The following is a 21,512-nucleotide window of genomic DNA, read 5'->3' as shown; positions in this document are numbered from 1 at the left end:
GAGGGAGTACCTTCCCGACCATACCAGCATCCTCCGTGATTCCTCTGTGCCTTTTAATTATTGGGTATCCAAGTTGGACACTTGGAATGAACTCGCTCTGTATGCCTTGGAGGTCCTGACCTGCCCTGCCGCTAGCGTGTTATCGGAGCATGTTTTTAGTGCCGCTGGGGGAATTATAACTGATAAGCGCACTCGCCTGTCAACTGACAATGCTGACAAGCTGACCCTTATCAAAATGAACAAGGGCTGGATTGGGCCAGACTTCTCATCACCACCAAATGACAGCAGAGTAACATATAGTCATATCCACTGTGTTATTTCGGGAGGTGTATTCCCATGCACCGTTTCACACCCACACATGGGTATACGCTTCTTCATTTCGGCTGTTTTTTGCTCTTCTCTGTATCCTCAGCCTCCACCACCACGATACCACCAGGGTGACCGTGGTCCGTGTTGCCAGCATTGCAAGTTCCTCCGTCCTAATTTTTGGCAGCTTTTGCTTGGAAGGCATAGCCAAAGACTAAGGGAGACTCACTCCCCAATAATGGGAATAATGTTTTTAATATGCTGTACTGCATGGCTCTTGTAATGGGCATTGCAAGTTCCTCCATCCTAATTTTTGGCAGCGTTTGCTTGGAAGGCATAGGTAAAGACTATGGGAGACTCACTCCCCAATAATGGGAATTTGTTTTTAATATGCTGTACTGCATGGCTCTTGTAAGGGGCATTGCAAGTTCCTCCATCCTAATTTTTGGCAGCATTTGCTTGGAAGGAATAGGCCAAAACTATGGGAGACCCACTGCCCAATAATGGGAATAATGTTTTTAATATGCTGTACTGCATGGCTCTTGTAAGGGGCATTGCAAGTTCCTCCGACATAATTTTTGGCAGCTTTCGCTTGGAAGGCATAGGCAAAGACTATGGGAGACCCACTCCCCAATAATGGGAATAATGTTTTTAATATGCTGTACTTCATGGCTCTTGTAAGGGGCATTGCAAGGTCCTCTATCCTAATTTTTGGCAGCTTTTCCTTGGAAGGCATAGGCAAAGACTGTGGGAGACCCACTCCCCAATAATGGGAATAATGTTTTCAATATGCTGTACTGCATGGCTCTTGTAAGGGGCATTAAAATCGTCTTGTTAAGCTACTGTGACCTCCACGTCTCTTCCAAGGGGCATTAAAACCATCTTGTTAAACCACTCTGAACTCCACATCTCTTCCAAGGGGCATAAGAACTGTCTTGTTAAACCACTCTGAACTCCACGTCTCTTCCAAGGGGCATTAAAACTGTCTTGTTAAGCTACTGTGACCTCCACGTCTCTTCCAAGGGACATTAAAACCGTCTTGTTAAACCACTCTGAACTCCACGTCTCTTCCAAGGGTATTAAAACTGTCTTGTTAAGCTACTGTGACCTCTACATCTCTTTCAAGGGGCATTAAAACCGTCTTGTTAAACCACTCTGAACTCCACAGCTCTTCCAAGCGGTATTGAAATGTTGTTTTTATTTACCTCTAACCTCCACTACTCTTCCAATGGGCATTGCATTTCCTCCTAATTTTAGTCAGCTTTTGCTTTTCAATGCATAGGCAAACACTAAGGGAGACCCACTCCCCAATAATGGGTAGAAGGTTTTTAGTATGCTGTAATCCACGTCTGTTTCAGGGGGCATTGCAGTTCCTCATACTATTTGGAAAGCCTTCCATTCACTACTTAGGCCAACAGTGTACAGGAGACCCAGTTGCTATAAATGGAAAAAATGGTTTAGTTAAGGCCCTCTGACCTCCATGTCACTTCCAAGGGGCATTGGAGTGCCTCGAAATTTTTGGTTGGAATTGCACTCACTGTATGCCCTATAACTGTGTAGCCGAACCGCTACTTTTGGTACTGAAACATATCCTACAAGACATGTGTGGTTGACTGGCCTGATATTGATGTGAATGGTCCCTGTTCCTCCTGCTCTTTCTCCTTTCCCACCACCTCATCCATCATTCATCACCTGAAGCTTTGTTTTAACGGGAGTCATAGAACTGGGATAGTAGCAGGAAAACATCCAGCAATCCTCGGAGGAGGTAGGATATGCGCCAAAACGCTGACCACCTCAGGCCTAGCCACTACTACATACATGCGCTTGCATTCCAAGGAACAGAAAGCTAAGGAGATGGATGGCCTCATGATCATGAATAATTTACACGTTGTGTAGGAGGCCGACCACTGCTGCTGTCTACCTTCTGAACTTTGTGTTGAAGCCTGATTGACCCAGGACCCGCAATCCTCTATGTCTGGAGGACGTGTTGCATCCCAGTGTCCAACTGTGTCCCGGCTTCCACAATTTTAACCAAGTGTGAAGGCGTCAGTGAGATGGACCATCCCTGGCCACATTCACTTGTGCACGTGTTTGTGGTTAGGCTGTCCTTCCCATTAAATGCACTGGGGAGGGCAAAGGTAATGTTTTGTTATGCGCGCTTGTGTATAAGGCGCACCGGGACAAATAGCTGGGGACCATTTATGGACACCCTGCCGCCCCTAGGCGGCTGGGGACCGTGTGTGGGAACCCGGCCGCCGACGCAGACATGATGTGGTGGCCAGATTCAGCCTCCACATGCCTAAAAGGCCCAATTTCAAGTGCAAGCAAGCAGTATGGTATTGCAGCCTGGGGGTGGGTGGGTGGCAGGCTGCATACTTGCACTTGCATTGCAAGGAATGGGGGAGGTACAATTGAACACTGTCCTGGGACAAGGACTTGCACGGGGATAGTTGCAAGTCTGCATCTTCTGATGCGGCAAGGATCACTTCTGATGGGCACACTTTTAGGCAGTGACCTGGGTGTCAGAGATGCTTCCAGGGTCTTCCCCATGCTGTTCCCATGTCTTTTCAGCACTGTATGCATGTGTCACAAAGCACATGGCCAGATAAGGTTGTAAAATGTTAAAATGACATCTCCCGGTGAATGCATTTGTCACGGTTGAAAGCAATACAAAAGTGCAAAAACGCATATAAAATGCTACTTGTGAACATAGCCCAAGGTGTGGAGAAGTATTTTTGTTTTTGGATATTTATTTTACCTTATACACAAGTCTTTACCCTGGAAAGGATGTTCCTTAACATATTTCACAGGAAAACAGTTTCAGTTTTGTTTTTGAACATTTTATTGTGAGCCCTTAAATGTGGCTTAATACCTCTGACCACGTTGTTGACAGCAGTGACCTGGGCATCAGAAATGCTTCCTGGGGCGATCCCCGTGCTGTCCCCATGTCATTTGAGCACTGTCACTATCGTTTTGGGCACTTTTTAGGCTTTCTACAGACTGCCGGGGGTGCGGCCGCAAAAATGCTCGGGTCTCCCATAGACTAACATTGGGCTCGTTGTTCGGGTCGAGCACCCAAGTATCACCATGAGCTCGGCCCGAGCTTCGAGCACCCGAGCATTTTAGTGCTCGCTCAACACTAATAAACATGTAAAAGCCCTATACTCAAATGTGTTATAAAGCCTTACTGGTGGAAAATAAACTTTATAACTAATGTAATACAATGTGATCCAACAAATGGGGAACAAAAAAGTAGCCCAACAAACTTATAATAGGATCAGTGGGGATTCCATCATTCTAACAGGAGGAAGGAGGGAAGCCCAAAGTGGATTAAAAAAAGGAAAATGTAAAGACTGTTATGCACACGCCCGGACTGACTGGCGTGTGCGGGTGTTGTGGTTCCACTGGACCATGGACCGGAGAGTGCCTGGAGGGGCGTGACTAAGTATCTGGCCGATCCGACCAAGGTGGCACGACGGCATACGACGCCAGTGCACCAGGGAGAAACCGGGCAGAGGGACCAGGTGCTACTCCAGGTCAAACTCCGGACACGGGGGTTGACCCACACTGGGATTACTGGAACAGGCAGGTTAGGCTGGCACAGACTGGTGGATGTAAGCAAACACGGCAGGTATGCAGATGGGTGGATACAGGCGAGTATGCAGGCAGGGAGGTACTGGCCGAAAGGACGGGCTGGAGCACAGAGAGGTTAAGACCCAGTACAGACTGGGTCACAGAACCGCAGATGCGGTAGACAACCACAGCAGAGAGGGAACGCCCGAAGCAGTGGGCTAGAACAGAGCAGGACGGGGCTGCAGGAGCAGCGAGCTCAAGCAGGGCAGGACAGGACTGCCGGAGCAGTGGGCAGAAGAAGGGCAGGGCAGAAACCGCAGAAGCAGTAAGCAAGATAAGAGCAGAGCAGAAACCGCAGGAGCGGCAAGCAAGGCAAGAGCAGAGTGAAAACCGCAAGAGCGGCAAGCTAAGCAGGAGCAGAGCGGACACCGCAGAGCGGTAAACAAGGCAGGAGCAGAGCAGAAACCGCAAGAGCGGCAAGCTAAGCAGGAGCAGAGCGGACACCGCAGAGCGGTAAACAAGGCAGGAGCAGAGCAGAAACCGCAAGAGCGGCAAGCTAAGCAGGAGCAGAGCGGACACCGCAGAGCGGTAAACAAGGCAGGAGCAGAGCAGAAACCGCAAGAGCGGCAAGCTAAGCAGGAGCAGAGCGGACACCGCAGAGCAGTAAACAAGGCAGGAGCAGAGCAGAAACCGCAAGAGCGGCAAGCTAAGCAGGAGCAGAGCGGACACCGCAGAGCGGTAAACAAGGCAGGAGCAGAGCAGAAACCGCAAGAGCGGCAAGCTAAGCAGGAGCAGAGCGGACATCGCAGAGCGGTAAACAAGGCAGGAGCAGAGCAGAAACCGCAAGAGCGGCAAGCTAAGCAGGAGCAGAGCGGACACCGCAGAGCGGTAAACAAGGCAGGAGCAGAGCAGAAACCGCAAGAGCGGCAAGCTAAGCAGGAGCAGAGCGGACACCGCAGAGCGGTAAACAAGGCAGGAGCAGAGCAGAAACCACAAGAGCGGCAAGCTAAGCAGGAGCAGAGCGGACACCACAGAGCGGTAAACAAGGCAAGGGGATAGGACTCTCTTCACAAAGAACAGACGGAGAAGGAAAGGCAGAACCAGAAGCACGCACAGTACTTACATAGAAGTAGCGAGCGTACACTAAATTCACAACAGAGGTACAGAGACGACGAGAAGGAATTTAGGAGTGGGTTCAGACTCTGTAGAAAGACGCAGAAAACAGACATAGAGGGAAAAGGGAGACAAGGTTAAAGTAGAAACGAGGCACAGACAACAGGGAACAGAGGAACGGGAACAGAGACAGCAAGGCAGGAACACAAACAGGACTCTGTTCAGACGGGAACAGATACCGCAAGGCAGGAACACAAACAGGACTCTGTTCAGACGGGAACAGATACCGCAAGGCAGAGACACAAACAGGACTCTGTTCAGACGGGAACAGATACCGCAAGGCAGGGACACAAACAGGACTCTGTTCAGACGGGAACAGATACCGCAAGGCAGAGACACAAACAGGACTCTGTTCAGACGGGAACAGATACCGCAAGGCAGGGACACAAACAGGACTCTGTTCAGACGGGAACAGATACCGCAAGGCACAGACAGGCAGATCTAGGAATACGGCCCCTAGAAGGCGAAAGAACAGGCAAGAAGCGTGTTCACAAGAACAGACCACAGTTCAGACACAGAACAGGAAAACAGGCAGGAAAACAGGATAGGACCTGGCATGTCAGAGACAAAAAGCCAACTGACAAGAAACAATGCTCAGGCGCCATCTTGAGGAAGAAGGTGGTATAAATACCCAAAGATGGACAGCAATAGGCTGAAGGTGCAACAGGGGCGTGTCCGCAGCAGGTACAAGAAACAGGAAGTTCAGCGGGCGTCGCCCTATGCAGCCAAAGTGGAGCAGAGCAGAGCACAAGGAAAGAAGCCAGACCAGTAAGCTGGGCGGGAGATGAAGTTTGCGATCTTGCATGATGAGAGATGGAACACCATGTAAGAACGCCGCCAGGTATGCTACAAAGACCATGAATGGAGACAAGGTATTAGAAATAGGTTGGCAAAAAGCCAGTGAATCAGAATGACGGTGAAACTATTTTAATTTTAAGAGTCTCAAGGCAATTCTGCATAATGATCCACGAGGTCACATTAATATTAGAGATGATAGGATCTTTTGAGATTCAAATTTGCCAGGTTCAGCAAATTATTCCAATAAAATGCAATTTGTGGCAAATTCATTTGCAGAGATTCACTGCTACTTCAACTGCTCTGAAAACATATGTGAAACACTCTGAGGTCTTTGGACTGTATCCAACCCAATATCCCAGTATTCAATGCTATTAAATCATATTTCAGGTCCCTGTCTTTCATGGTAGTTCAGGAAATGACTTTGCACCTTTCCCGACAAAACATAACACAGCCTGCATCTGCCTGAAACTGTAATGGGTGAAACTGAGCTCTGACCGCTGCTGTTAACCACTTAAATGCCAGTCTCAGAAAGTGGTATTGCATGGTCTCTGGGGTCGTACCATTCCATGTGATGTGTCACTATGGCAGCAAGAGGACTACTGAAGGTTCCCATGCCTGCCATGACAGTGCATCTCTGAAGACGAGCCTGTGACCATGATTTTCTCTATATATTGCAATATGATCAAGGATTCAAGACTCAAGTCCACTATGGAGTCTACAAAATAAAGTAAAAAAAAAGTTTTTAAAAACATAAAAGTAAAAAAAAAATTCATACCCCCTGCTTTTTCACCAATTAAAAATAAAGAAATTTAAAAATATTTAAAAATACACATATTTAGTATCATGGGAAGTTAAGGCTATGTTCCCACGATGAGTAATCAATGAGCATTTTAGTCAGATTTTGCAGCATTTCTGCACCTAATAGTTAAATTAGGTTACTTGTGTTTTTTCATTGTGTTTTGCAGTGCACTTTTTTACCGTTATGTTTTTCTAGATTTTTGTCTTCTTTTGTATGTTTTAGATTTCCTGGTACAGTATTTGACTATGAAACAACTTTATTGCTACAGTTATGTTTGACATGTTTTTAGTGTGTTTATGTAGTGTTTCTTACCTCCGGATTTTCCATATCTATTGCAATTCAATGGCAAAATCTCCAAATAAAACTCAGCACACCCGAAAAAGAAATTTATATATCTCGGATTTAAAAAATATGCTCACTTACAATCCTATCTGATGGCCGAATGGCTGAATTACATGAAAAATCAAACCGTCACATTAGCTTATTATTTTACGTTATTATGTTCTCATTTAAACATAGCCCGACTGGAAAAATAATTAGATTGAAAATCCATAGAAACTGGCACATAGTAGAAAATGACTCTGAACTTTTTGAAATGGCACAGAGAAACCCCATGGTGTCCTGTACCATGCACCGGGCTTCAGAGATGCAGTGATGCTGCGGGAATGAGCGGCACGCCTATGCACTGACACTAGAGTTGAGCGAGCATGCTCAACACTGCTCGGTACTCGCCCGAGCATCTCACTACTCAGGATGTTCGGCAAGCACCGAGCATTTCCGAGTTACTCGGGCGGGAGCTCGGGTCTCCGCCCTGCACGTTTGGCGCTCTTTACAGAGCCAATGAACATGCAGGGATTGCCAGCCAGTCACGGGTATGCAGCAGCCATGTTGTTTGTGGGCATTACAGTGATTGGCTGGCTGCACAGTGTCACATCGAGTATTTAAAACCGGGCGCCGCCATCTTGGACACAGTCGCTCCAGATCAGACAGTGTAGGGAGAGTGCTGCTGAGTTAGGGAGAGATATATAGTGCTAAATAGGTAGTGTAGGGTCTCTAAAGCCTGCCAAATCAAACAAACAGTCCTTCTCAGGACTAATATCCATCCCAGATATTAGGCAGGCAGGCTGTATAGGAGACACAGTGGTTAAACCAGAAAACGCTGCATTACAGTCCTGTGTGCTCCTGTTGGTCAAATTGCTAGACTTATCCCCCGGACTCAGGGGCCAGGAAAAATCCTTTTTTTTTTCATCTAAATCCTGTATTTTTTTTTTTCCTCAGTCAGACTGTACAAATACGCATCTTATTAACCTTTTGGTATTCCCCCCCAACCCAAAAAAGAATTGAGTGTGTCTGTGACTGTTCAGACACCAATATATCTGTTTAAAAGAGTCTGGTGTAGGCCAGAGAAATAGAACTGTGGTTTTGCAGTTCCATGGGTCAAATCTATGTATTATCCTGCTTTTGGCATTTTTTGCCGTAAAAAAAAAACTGTAATAGTGTCTCTCTGACTGTTCAGACACCAATATATCCATTTAAAAGAGTCTGGTGTAGGCCAGAGAAATAGAACTGTGATTTGGCAGTTCCACGGGTCAAATCTCTGTATTATCCTGCTTTTGGCTTTTTTTACGTAAAAAAAACTGTAATAGTGTCTCCCTGACTGTTCAGACACCAATAGATCTGTTTAAAAGAGTCTGGTGTAGGCCAGAGAAATAGAACTGTGGTTTTGCAGTTCCACGGGTCAAATCTCTGTATTATCCTGCTTTTGGCATTTTTTGCCGTAAAAAAAACTGTTATACTGTCTCCCTGACTGGTCAGATACAAATATATCTGTTTAAAAGAGTCTGGTGTAGGCCAGAGAAATAGAACTGTGGTTTTGCAGTTCCACGGGACAAAACTCTGTATTATCCTGCTTTTGGCATTTTTTGCCGTAAAAAAAACTGTAATAGTGTCTCCCTGACTCTTCAGACACCAATATATCTGTTTAAAAGAGTCTGGTGTAGGCCAGAGAAAAAGAACTGTGGTTTTGCAGTTCCACAGGTCAAATCTATGTATTATCCTGCTTTTGGCATCTTTTGCCGTAAAAAAAATGTAATACTGTCTCCCTGACTGGTCAGACACAAATATATCTGTTCAAAAGCGTCTGGTGTAGGCCAGAGAAATAGAACTGTGGTTTTGCAGTTCCACGGGTCAAATCTCGGTATTATCCTGCTTTGGGCATTTTTTTCCGTAAAAAAAAACTGTAATAGTGTCTCTCTGACTGTTAAGACACCAATATATCTATTTAAAAGACTCTGGTGTAGGCCAGAGAAATAGAACTGTGGTTTTGCAGTTCCACGGGTCAAATCTCTGTATTATCCTGCTTTTGGCATTTTTTCCGTAAAAAAAAACTGTAATAGTGTCTCCCTGAATGTTCAGACACCAATATATCTGTTTAAAAGAGTCTGGTGTAGGCCGGTGAAATAGAACTGTGGTTTTGCAGTTCCCCGGGTCAAATCTCTGTATTATCCTTAGTGTTGAGCAAGCACTAAAATGCTCGGGTGCTCGAAGCTCGGCCCGAGCTCGCCGTGATACTCGGGTGCTCGATGCGAGCAACGAGCCCAATGTTAGTCTGTGGGAGACCTGAGCATTTTTGCGGCGGCACCCCCGACAGTCTGTAGAAAGCCTAAAAAGTGCCCAAAACAATAGTGACAGTGCTCAAATGACATGGGGACAGCATGGGGATCGCCCCAGGAAGCATTTCTGACCCCCAGGTCACTGTTGTCAACAACGTGTTCAGAGGTATTAAGCCACTTTTACAGGCTCATAATGTATTGCTTTCAACTGTGACAAATGCATTCACCGGGAAATGTAATTTTAACATTTTGCAACCTTATCTGGCCATGTGCTGTGTGACACATGCATACATTGCTGAAAAGACATGGGGACAGCATGGGGAAGACCCCTGGAAGCAACTCTGACTCCCAGGTCACTGCCTAAAAGTGTGCCCATCAGAAGTGATCCTTGCCGCATCAGAAGATGCAGGCTTGCAACTATCCCCATGCAAGTCCTTGTCCCGGGACAGTGTTCAATTGTACCTCCCCCATTCCTTGCAATGCAAGCGCAAATATGAAGCCAACCACCCACCCACCCCCAGGCTGCAATACCATACTGCTAGGTTGCACTTGAAATGGGGTCTTTTAGTTTTGAAGTGGCAGAAGCTGGCCACTACCTCATGGCTGCTTCGGCAGCGAGGTATCCATACTCAGTCCCCAGCCGCCCGGCGGCCGGGTGTCCACGCTCGGTCCCCAGCTGCCAGGTGCCGGCCGGATGTCCACACACGGTCCCCAGTCACCAGGGGGCGGCCGGGTGTCCACACACGGTCCCCAGCCGCCTTGCGGCCGGGTGTCCACACACGGTCCCCAGCCACCTGGGGGCGGCCGGGTGTCCAGAAACGCTCCCCAGCCGCCCCGATTTCTCTGCGGAACATCCACACAGACTTTTCTTAGACTGGCCTGCTTTAGGGCAACATTGGACGAGCCCACCAGAGAACCCGACTCCTCCGGTGGGCCCTGGCTTCTCCATCAGGGGAGTTGAGGTTTGTTTTCAAGGAATGCAAGCACATGTATGTAGTAGCGGCTAGGCCTGAGGTGGTCAGCGTTTTGGCGTATATCCTACCTCCTCCGAGGATTGCTGGATGTTTCCTGCTACTATCCCAGTTCTATGACTCCCGTTAAAACAAAGCTTCAGGTGATGAATGATGGATGAGGTGGTGGCAAAGTAGAAAGAGCAGGAGGAGCAGGGACCATTCACATCAATATCAGGCCAGTCAACCACACATGTCTTGTAGGATATGTTTTAGTACCAAAAGTAGCGGTTCAGCTACACAGTTATAGGGCATACAGTGAGTGCAATGCCTGTCAAAAATTTTGAGGCACTCCAATGCCCCTTGGAAATGACATGGAGGTCAGAGGGCCTTAACTAAACCTTTTTTTCCATTTATAGCAACTGGGTCTCCTGTGCACTGTTGGCCTAAGCAGTGAATGAAAGGCTTTCCAAAAATTATGAGGAACTGCAATGCCCCTTGAAACAGACGTGGATTACAGCGTACTAAAATCCTTCTACCCATTATTGGGGAGTGTGTCTCCCGTAGTTTTCACCTTTGCATTGAGAAGCAAAAGCTGACTAAAATTAGGAGGAAATGCAATGCCCGTTGGAAGAGTCGTGTAGATTAGAGGTAAGGTAATTAAAAACAACATTTCAATGCCCCTTGGAAGAGCTGTGGAGTTCAGAGTGGCTTAAGAATATGCTTTTAATGCCCCTTTGAAGAGACGTGGAGGTTCCAATAGCTTAACAAGATGGTTTTAATGCCCCTTACAAGAGCCATACAGTACAGCATCTTAAAAAACATTATTCCCATTATTGGGGAGTGGGTCTCCCAGAGTATTTGCTTATGCCTTCCAAGAAAAAGCTTCCAAATATTAGAACGGAGCAATTTGCAATGCCCCTTACAAGAGCCATGCAGTACAGCATATTACAAACATAAGTCCCATTATTGGGGAGTGGGTCTCCCATAGTATTTGCTTATGCCTTCCAAGCAAAAGCTTCCAAAAATTAGGATGGAGGAACTTGCAATGCCCCTTACAAGAGCCATGCAGTACAGCATAATACAAACATAAGTCCCATTATTGGGGAGTGGGTCTCCCATAGTATTTGCTTATGCCTTCCAAGCAAAAGCTTCCAAAAATTAGGACAGAGCAACTTGCAATGCCTCTTACAAGAGCCATGCAGTACAGCATATTACAAACATAAGTCCCATTATTGGGGAGTGGGTCTCCCATAGTATTTGCTTATGCCTTCCAAGCAAAAGCTTCCAAAAATTAGGATGGAGTAACTTGCAATGCCTCTTACAAGAGCCATGCAGTACAGCATATTACAAACATAAGTCCCATTATTGGGGAGTGGGTCTCCCATAGTAATTGTTTATGCCTTCCAAGCAAAAGCTTCCAAAAATTAGGACGGAGTAACTTGCAATGCCTCTTACAAGAGCCATGCAGTACAGCATATTACAAACATAAGTCCCATTATTGGGGAGTGGGTCTCCCATAGTATTTGCTTATGCCTTCCAAGCAAAAGCTTCCAAAACTGATGAGGAAATGCAATGCCCGTTCGAAGAGTCGTGGAGGTCCCAGTAGCTTAACAAGATGCTTTTAATGCCCCTCAGAAGAGACGTGGAGGTCAGAGTGGTATAACAAGATGGTTTTAATGCCCCTAAGAAGAGACGTGGAGGTCCCAGTAGCTTAACAAGACGCTTTTAATGCCCCTCAGAAGAGACGGGTGCTAAGGGTCCGGGATGTGGAACCTCTGTGCTACTGTGCAAGGAGGGACCCAGAGGGGCGTAACTAAGTTTCAACTCGGACCGACCCTGGTCGTACGGCGGCTAACGACTCCGTGACCAGGGAGGGACCAAGCAGAGGGACCAGGTGCTACTCTGGGGACGACCTTGTAAGGGAGCAGGTGCCTCCCACGGTACAGATGGCAGGGACTGACCGGAATAGCAGGTAGGCACAGCAGGCAGGCTGGCGAGCAGAAGTCTCCAGGTAGGCTATCAGGTAGACACGGCAAGTGACGGCAGGAGTCTCTAGGTGGGCTGGCAAGTGGTCACAGCAAGTGATGGCAGGAGTCTCTAGGTGGGCTGGCAGGTGGTCACGGCAAGTGACGGCAGGAGCCTCCGGGTAGGCACGGCAGGTAACAAGCGGATAACAGGAAGGTCACAGGTAAGTGCTCCCAGGTAAGCGGGCTGGCAGGCACGGCAGGTAACAGGCAGGCAACAGGCAAGTGCTCCCAGGGGAGCGAGCTAGCAGGCACGGCAGGTAACAGGCAGGTAACAGGCAGGTAACAGGCAGGACTGATAGTCAGGCTAGCAGCGGGACCTGAGGGCTGAAGCAGAGGTAAGAAACACTGTGCAACAACTTTTCCTCAGGCATCTCCATTTTGGAGGAGTTGCCTTATATATGGGAGGTCCTCCGGCAATTGGCCGGGGACTCCTTAGGATGGCGCGCGCTGCCCCTTTAAGAGAGAGGGAGCGCGCGCACGCCCTAAGCATGGTGCCCAGGAAGCTGCACGCGCCAGCAGCAGCAGGAAGAGGAGCGCTGGAGGACGCCGAGTGAGGAGCGCGGGGAGCGAGGAGGTGAGAGGGACCGCGTCTCTGCCTGGGAGGGGGCAAAGACGCCGATGCTACAGTATCCCCCCCTTTACGCCCCCTCTTTTTTTTGCCAGAAAAAAAAATTCAAGGAGAAGCGGGGCATGAATGTTCTCCCTGGGTTCCCAAGTTCTCTCCTCTGGGCCAAACCCCTTCCAATCCACCATAAAAAGGTTTTTCCTCTTACCCTTTTGGTGGCCAGAATGTTCTCTACCTCAAAAACGTCCTCAGCGGAAACCGGAGCAGGGGGAGTACCTGGATTGTTGGAAAAAGAATTAAACACAACTGGTTTGGGGAGAGATACATGGAAGGAGTTGGGAATCCGTAAGGTGGCCGGGAGTTTTAACTTGTAGGCCACTGGGTTGATTTGTTTGAGAACTTCAAATGGACCGATGAACCGAGGACCCAACTTGTAGGAGGGTATTTTGAGTCGGACATGTTTGGAAGAGAGCCAGACTTTATCTCCCGGGCGGAATTGAGGCGGATCCAGACGTCTCTTGTCAGCATGTTTCTTCATCCGCTCGGATGACTGAAGAAGTGCGGACCAAGTATTTTCCCAAATGGTGGAGAATTCGCTGACAAGAGCCTCTGTGGAAGGGTTGTCCACAGAAGCGATGGGAAACGGAATCCGGGGAAGTTGACCGTAGACCACGAAGAACGGGGATTTAGAAGTAGATTCGCTCTTATGGTTGTTGTAGGAGAACTCGGCCCATGGTAGGAGCTCCACCCAATCGGTTTGGTGAGCATTAACAAAGTTCCGGAGGTAGCTGGTAAGGATTTGGTTGATACGCTCCACTTGGCCATTGGACTGTGGATGGCAGGCGGAGGAAAAATCCAGGGTGACATCCAGTAGCTTACAGGTAGCTCTCCAGAAACGTGAGGTGAACTGAACCCCTTGATCCGACACAATGTGGAGGGGTAGGCCATGGAGACGGAAGATATGATGGAAGAAATCCTTGGCCAGCTCCAATGCAGACGGGAGACCAGGCAGAGGGATCAAGTGGGCCATTTTAGAGAAGCGGTCGGTGACCACCCAAATGACTGTACAACCGGCTGAAACAGGGAGATCAGTAATAAAGTCCATGGCAATGTCCTGCCACGGGGAAGAAGGTACGGGAAGAGGCAGGAGGCGACCGGCTGGAAGATGTCTGGGAACTTTGTTGTGGGCACAGGACGAACAGGCCAAGACAAAGTCTACCCCATCCTTGCGCAGGGTAGGCCACCAGTAATGCCGGGTAATGAGTAGGAAGGTTTTCTTTTGTCCAGCATGGCCGGCTAGTTTAGATGAATGACCCCAGTGAAGAACCTTTTCACAATCTGGTACCGCTACAAACGTCTTACCGGGTGGAAGACGAGTCAGATCCAAGGGGGCCACATTCATCAATTTGGAGGGGTCGATGATGTGCATAGGCTCCTCCTCTTGATCGGAGGACAGGAAGGATCGGGACAAGGCATCGGCTTTGACATTCTTGTCTGCCAGGCGGAAGTGTAGGACGATGTCGAAGCGGGCGAAGAACAAAGACCACCGGGCCTGACGTGGATTGAGTCTTTGGCATTCTGGAGATAAGCCAGGTTTTTATGATCCGTATAGATGATCAACGGGTAGAGAGCCCCTTCAAGCAGGTAACGCCACTCCTCCAGCGGCTAATAGTTCTCGGTCTCCTATAGAGTAGTTGCACTCAGACGAGGAGAAGAGTTTGGAGAAGAAGCCGCAGGTTACCATTCTCCCGGAAGAGGACTTTTGGGTGAGCACCGGTCCGGCTCCGGAGGAGGAAGCATCAACCTCCAGGTAGAACTGTTTGTTGCAGTCCGGACGGTGTAGCACTGGGGCAGAGGAGAAGGCTTGCTTTAAGGAAAGGAAGGCCTCCTCAGCTTCGGGCGACCATTCCTTGGGATTTGCTCCCTTATGGGTGAGCGTAGATATGGGAGCAGTCCGGGAAGAGAAGTGCGGGATGAAGAGACGATAGTAGTTGGCAAAGCCCAGAAATCGCTGAATCGCCTTCAACCCCTCTGGACGGGGCCACTTTAGGACAGCAGAGAGCTTCTCAGGATCCATTCGTAGGCCTGTCTGGGAGATAACATAGCCCAGGAAAGGAAGAGAGGTCTGCTCGAAGAGGCACTTCTCGAATTTTGCATAGAGGTGATTCTGCCTGAGCCTAAGCAGGACCTGACAAACATCCCTCCGGTGTGTGGGAAGATCCGGAGAGAAGACCAAGATATCGTTCAGGTACACCACCACGCAAGAGTAAAGAAGATGACGGAAGATGTCGTTGACCAATTCTTGGAAGACAGCAGGAGCATTGCAGAGACCGAAGGGCATCATATGGTATTCATAGTGACCGTCCCGGGTATTGAATGCCGTCTTCCACTCGTCTCCTTGACGGATTCGGACCAGGTTATACGCCCCACGTAGATCTAGCTTGGTAAAGATCCTAGCTCCCTTAAGACAGTCAAACAACTCGGAGATGAGCGGCAGGGGGTATTTGTTCTTTACCGTGATTTGGTTGAGTCCTCTATAGTCAATACAGGGACGTAATGAACCATCTTTCTTCTTGACGAAGAAGAATCCGGCTCCAGCCGAGGAGGTAGATTTCCGGATGAATCCCCTGGCCAGATTCTCCTTGATGTACTCCGACATGGCCCAGATTTCGGCCGACGACAACGGGTAAATACGCTCACGGGGTGGAGTGGCGCCGGGTACCAGGTCGATTGGGCAATCATATGGCCTATGAGGTGGCAGTGTCTCTGCTTCATTTTTACCGAAGACATCTACATAGGACCAGTAAGGTGCTGGTAGACCAGGCAAATTAGCCGGGGTAAGTGGAAAACGAGCCGGGCGAACCGGAACCAGGCAGGTCCTATGGCAATCCTGACCCCACCGGAGTACTTCACCGGATTGCCTGCTCAGCACGGGTTCATGTGTCTGGAGCCAGGGTAGACCTAGCAATAGGGAGTGAGAGAGTCTGGACAGCACATGGAAGGAGATCTTCTCAGAGTGCAGCATTCCCACCTGCAGGGTTATGGGTTCAGTGACGAGCAGGATGGTCACCGGAAGGAGTCTTCCATCCACGGAGGTGACAGACAATGGTTCAGCCAGAGGTTTGGTTGGAATCCGGTATCTCTCTACCAGGGACTGGGAAATGAGGTTTCCAGCAGCTCCAGAATCCAGGTGAGCAATTTTAACTTGACGGTTCTCTCCCCAGGAGATAGAGACAGACAAAGTCAGGGACGGAGAGGGCTTACTTTTGCCTAGGACGACCTCTCCAAGCGGTCCTAGACATTGGAGTTTCCCGGCTTCTCCGGGCAGGAACGGATGAAGTGCTCCTTACTGCCTCAATAGAAACAGCTCCCCTCGGCTCGGTTTGACTCTTGGCGAGATTTGACCATCTTGGTCTGGTCGATCTGCATAGGTTCGGGCGAGTGTGCCCGGGGAGTGACTGGTTGAGAGGCAGGTCTCTGGAAAGTAGGAGCAAGGCGAGGAAACTTTCTCTCCCGGGCAGTCTCTTTGGTACGTTCTTAGAACCGGATGTCAATCCGGGTAGCTAGTGACACCAGGTCATTCAGGGTGGTAGGAATGTCCTGACCGGCTAATTTGTCCTTAATCTGACCGGAATGACCCTCCCAGAAGACGGACACCAGAGCCTCGTTATCCCAGGCAAGCTCAGAAGCGAGGGTACGGAACCATATGGCATATTGGCCCAGGGTGAGACTCCCTTGGCGGAGACGTAGCAGAGAGGAGGCTGAAGAGGATTTTCGTCCTGGCTCATCGAAGACTTTCTGGAAAGCAGAGAGGAAAGATGATAGGTCGGACACCAGGGCGTCCCCTCTCTCCCACAGGGGATTTAGCCATGCCAGTGCTTCCCCAGTGAGATAGGACATGATGAATGCCACCTTGGCTCGGTCTGAGATGAACTGATGTGCCAAGAGTTCAAAGTGCAGGGTGCACTGGTTTATGAAACCCCGTGCTAGAGCGGGGTCGCCTCTAAAACGAGGAGGTGCAGAAAGCTGGGGCCCGGGGTTGGATGCCGTGGTATTGGTGGGCAGCGGCGCTGCCGGAGCGAGTGTTGCTTGACTTGGGGCGGACACAGGTGGTACAGACAGCGTGTCCAGGCGAGTGTTGACAGACCGCAGGTAGGTCAGGATGGTTTCCTGTTGGGATCTCTGACGAGAAACCTCCTGGTACAGGTCAGCAAGCGAAGGAGCCTGGGGGCTACCGGGTTCCATGGCCCGAGCAAACTGTTACCGGTCCGGGAGGTGGAACCTCTGTGCTACTGTGCAAGGAGGGACCCAGAGGGGCGTAACTAAGTATCAACTCAGACCGACCCTGGTCGTACGGCGGCTAACGACTCCGTGACCAGGGGGGACCGAGCAGAGGGACCAGGTGCTACTCTGGGGATGACCTTGACTTGTAAGGGAGCAGGTGACCACCACAGTACAGATGGCAGGGACTGACCGGAATAGCAGGTAGGCACAGCAGGCAGGCTGGCGAGCAGAAGCCTCCAGGTAGGCTATCAGGTAGACACGGCAAGTGACTGCAGGAGTCTTTAGGTGGGCTGGCAGGTGGTCACGGCATGTGACGGCAGGAGTTTCTAGGTGGGCTGGCAGGTGGTCACGGCAAGTGACGGCAGGAGCCTCCGGGTAGGCACGGCAGGTAACAAGCTGGTAACAGGCAGGTCACAGGTAAGTGCTCCCAGGTGATTGGGCTGGCAGGCACAGCAGGTAACAGGCAGGCAACAGGCAAGTGCTTCCAGGTGAGCGGGCTGGCAGGCACAGCAGGTAACAGGCAGGTAACAGGCAGGTAACAGGCAGGACTGATAGTCAGGCTAGCAGCGGGACCTGAGGGCTGAAGCAGAGGTAAGAAACACTGTGCAACAACTTTTGCTCGGGCACCTCCATTTTGGAGGAGGTGCCTTATATATGGGAGCTCCTCTGGCAATTGGCCGGGGACTCCTTAGGACAGCGACCGCGGCCCCTTTAAGAGAGAGGGAGCGCACGCACCCTAAGCACAGTGCCTGGCAAGTTGCGCGGCAGCAGCAGGAAGAGGAGCGCTGGAGGACGCCGAGCGAGGAGCGCGGTGAGCGAGGAGGTGAGAGGGATGGCGTCTCTGCCTGGCAGGGGGCAGAGATGCAGATGCTACAGTGTGGAGGTCAGAGTGGTATAACAAGACACTTTTAATGCCCCTCAGAAGAGACGTGGAGGTCAGAGTTGTATAACAAGATGCTTTCAATGCCCTTTGAAAGAATGATGGAGGTCCCAGTAGCTTAACAAGACGCTTTTAATGCCCCTCGGAAAAGTGGTGGAGGTCCCAGTAGCTTAACAAGACGCTTTTAATGCCCCTCAGAAGAGACGTGGAGGTCAGAATGGTATAACAAGACGCTTTTAATGCCCCTCACAAGAGACGTGGAGGTCAGAGTGGTATAACAAGACGCTTTTAATGCCCCTCAGAAGAGACGTGGAGGTCAGAGTGGTATAACAAGACGCTTTTAATGCCCCTCAGAAGAGACGTGGAGGTCAGAGTGGTATAACTAGACGGTTTAAATGCCCCTCAGAAGAGACGTGGCGGTCAGAGTGGTATAACAAGATGCTTTTAATGCCCCTCAGAAGAGACATGGAGGTCAGAGTGGTATAACAAGATGCTTTTAATGCTCCTCAGAAGAGACGTGGAGGTCAGAGTGTTATAACAAGACGCTTTTAATGCCCCTCAGAAGAGACGTGGAGGTCAGAGTGGTATAACAAGACGCTTTTAATGCCCCTCAGAAGAGACGTGGAGGTCAGAGTGGTATAACAAGATGCTTTTAATGCCCCTCAGAAGAGACGTGGAGGTCAGAGTGGTATAACAATACGCTTTTAATGCCCCTCAGAAGAGACCTGGAGGTCAGAGTGGTATAACAAGATGCTTTTAATGCCCCTCAGAAGAGACGTGGCGGTCAGAGTGGTATAACAAGATGCTTTTCATGCCCCTCAGAAGAGACGTGGAGGTCAGAGTGGTATTATAAGTTGGTTTTAATGCCCCTCAGAAGAGACGTGGAGGTCAGAGTGGTATAAAAAGACGCTTTTAATGCCCCTCAGAAGAGACGTGGAGGTCAGAGTGGTATAACAAGACGCTTTTAATGCCCCTCAGAAGAGACATCGAGATCAGAGTGGTATAACAAGACGCTTTTAATGCCCCTCAGAAGAGACGTGGAGGTCAGAGTGGTATAACAAGATGCTTTTAATGCCCCTCAGAAGAGACGTGGAGGTCAGAGTGGTATAACAAGACGCTTTTAATGCCCCTCAGAAGAGACCTGGAGGTCAGAGTGGTATAACAAGATCCTTTTAATGCCCCTCATAAGAGACATGGAGGTCAGAGTGGTATAACAAGACGCTTTTAATGCCCCATGAAGAATGATGGAGGTCCCAGTAGCTTAACAAGCCGCTTTTAATGCCCCTCGAAAAAGTGGTGGAGGTCCCAGTAGCTTAACAAGACGCTTTTAATGCCCCTCAGAAGAAACGTGGAGGTCAGAGTGGTATAACAAGACGGTTTTAATGCCCCTCAGAAGAGACGTGGAGGTCAGAGTGGTATAACAAGACGCTTTTAATGCCCCTTGAAAGAATGATGGAGGTCCTGGTAGCTTAACAAGACGCTTTTAATGCCCCTTGGAAAAGTGGTGGAGGTCCTCATAGCATAACAAGATGCTTTTAATGCCCCTCAGAAGAGACGTGGAGGTCAGAGTGGTATAACAAGATGGTTTTAATGCCCCTCAGAAGAGACCTGGAGGTCAGAGTGGTATAACAAGACACTTTTAATGCCCCTCAGAAGAGACGTGGAGGTCAGAGTGGTATAACAAGACGGTTTTAATGCCCCTCAGAAGAGACGTGGAGGTCAGAGTGGTATAACAATACGCTTTTAATGCCCCTCAGAAGAGACCTGGAGGTCAGAGTGGTATAACAAGATGCTTTTAATGCCCCTCAGAAGAGACGTGGCGGTCAGAGTGGTATAACAAGATGCTTTTCATGCCCCTCAGAAGAGACGTGGAGGTCAGAGTGGTATTATAAGTTGGTTTTAATGCCCCTCAGAAGAGACGTGGAGGTCAGAGTGGTATAAAAAGACGCTTTTAATGCCCCTCAGAAGAGACGTGGAGGTCAGAGTGGTATAACAAGACGCTTTTAATGCCCCTCAGAAGAGACATCGAGATCAGAGTGGTATAACAAGACGCTTTTAATGCCCCTCAGAAGAGACGTGGAGGTCAGAGTGGTATAACAAGATGCTTTTAATGCCCCTCAGAAGAGACGTGGAGGTCAGAGTGGTATAACAAGACGCTTTTAATGCCCCTCAGAAGAGACCTGGAGGTCAGAGTGGTATAACAAGATCCTTTTAATGCCCCTCATAAGAGACATGGAGGTCAGAGTGGTATAACAAGACGCTTTTAATGCCCCATGAAGAATGATGGAGGTCCCAGTAGCTTAACAAGCCGCTTTTAATGCCCCTCGAAAAAGTGGTGGAGGTCCCAGTAGCTTAACAAGACGCTTTTAATGCCCCTCAGAAGAAACGTGGAGGTCAGAGTGGTATAACAAGACGGTTTTAATGCCCCTCAGAAGAGACGTGGAGGTCAGAGTGGTATAACAAGACGCTTTTAATGCCCCTTGAAAGAATGATGGAGGTCCTGGTAGCTTAACAAGACGCTTTTAATGCCCCTTGGAAAAGTGGTGGAGGTCCTCATAGCATAACAAGATGCTTTTAATGCCCCTCAGAAGAGACGTGGAGGTCAGAGTGGTATAACAAGATGGTTTTAATGCCCCTCAGAAGAGACCTGGAGGTCAGAGTGGTATAACAAGACACTTTTAATGCCCCTCAGAAGAGACGTGGAGGTCAGAGTGGTATAACAAGACGGTTTTAATGCCCCTCAGAAGAGACGTGGAGGTCAGAGTGGTATAACAAGACGCTTTTAATGCCCCTTGAAAGAAAGATGGAGGTCCCAGTAGCTTAATAAGACGCTTTTAATGCCCCTCGGAAAAGTGGTGGAGGTCCCAGTAGCTTAAGAAGACGCTTTTAATGCCCATCAGAAGAGACATGGAGGTCACAATAGCTTAACAAGACGTTTTTAATGCCCCTCAGAAGAGATGTGGAGGTCAGAGTGGTATAACAAGATGGTTTTAATGCCCCTCAAAAGAGACGTGGAGGTCAGAGTGGTATAACAAGACGGTTTTAATGCCCCTCAGAAAAGACGTGGAGGTCAGAGTGCTATAACAAGACGCTTTTAAGGCCCCTCAGAAGAGACGTGGAGGTTAGAGTGGTATAACAAGACGCTTTTAATGACCTTTGGAAAAGCCATACAGTACCGCATCTTAAAAATATTATTCCCATTATTGGGAAGTGGGTCTTCCACAGTCTTTTCTTATGCCTTCCAAGCAAAAGCTGACAAAAAAACAGGATGGAGGAAATTTTAATAATGGCAACATGGACCACGGTCACCCTGGTGGTATAGTGGTGGTGGAGGCTGAGGATAAGGAGAAGAGCATAAAACAGCCGAAATGAGGAAGCGTATACCCATGTGTGGGTGTGAAGCGGTTCATGTGAATACACCTTCCGAAATAACACAGTGGATTTGACTTTATGTTACTCTGCTGTCATTTGGTGGTGATGAGAAGTCTGGCCCAATCCAGCCCTTGTTAATTTTGATAAGGGTCAGCTTGTCAGCATTGTCA

This window comes from Phyllobates terribilis, unplaced genomic scaffold (assembly GCF_046119375.1).
Source record: "Phyllobates terribilis strain yellow unplaced genomic scaffold, ASM4611937v1 Scaffold_1__5_contigs__length_1240528914, whole genome shotgun sequence".
Classification (NCBI taxonomy): Eukaryota; Metazoa; Chordata; class Amphibia; order Anura; family Dendrobatidae; genus Phyllobates; species Phyllobates terribilis.
This window is presented reverse-complemented; position numbering follows the sequence as displayed.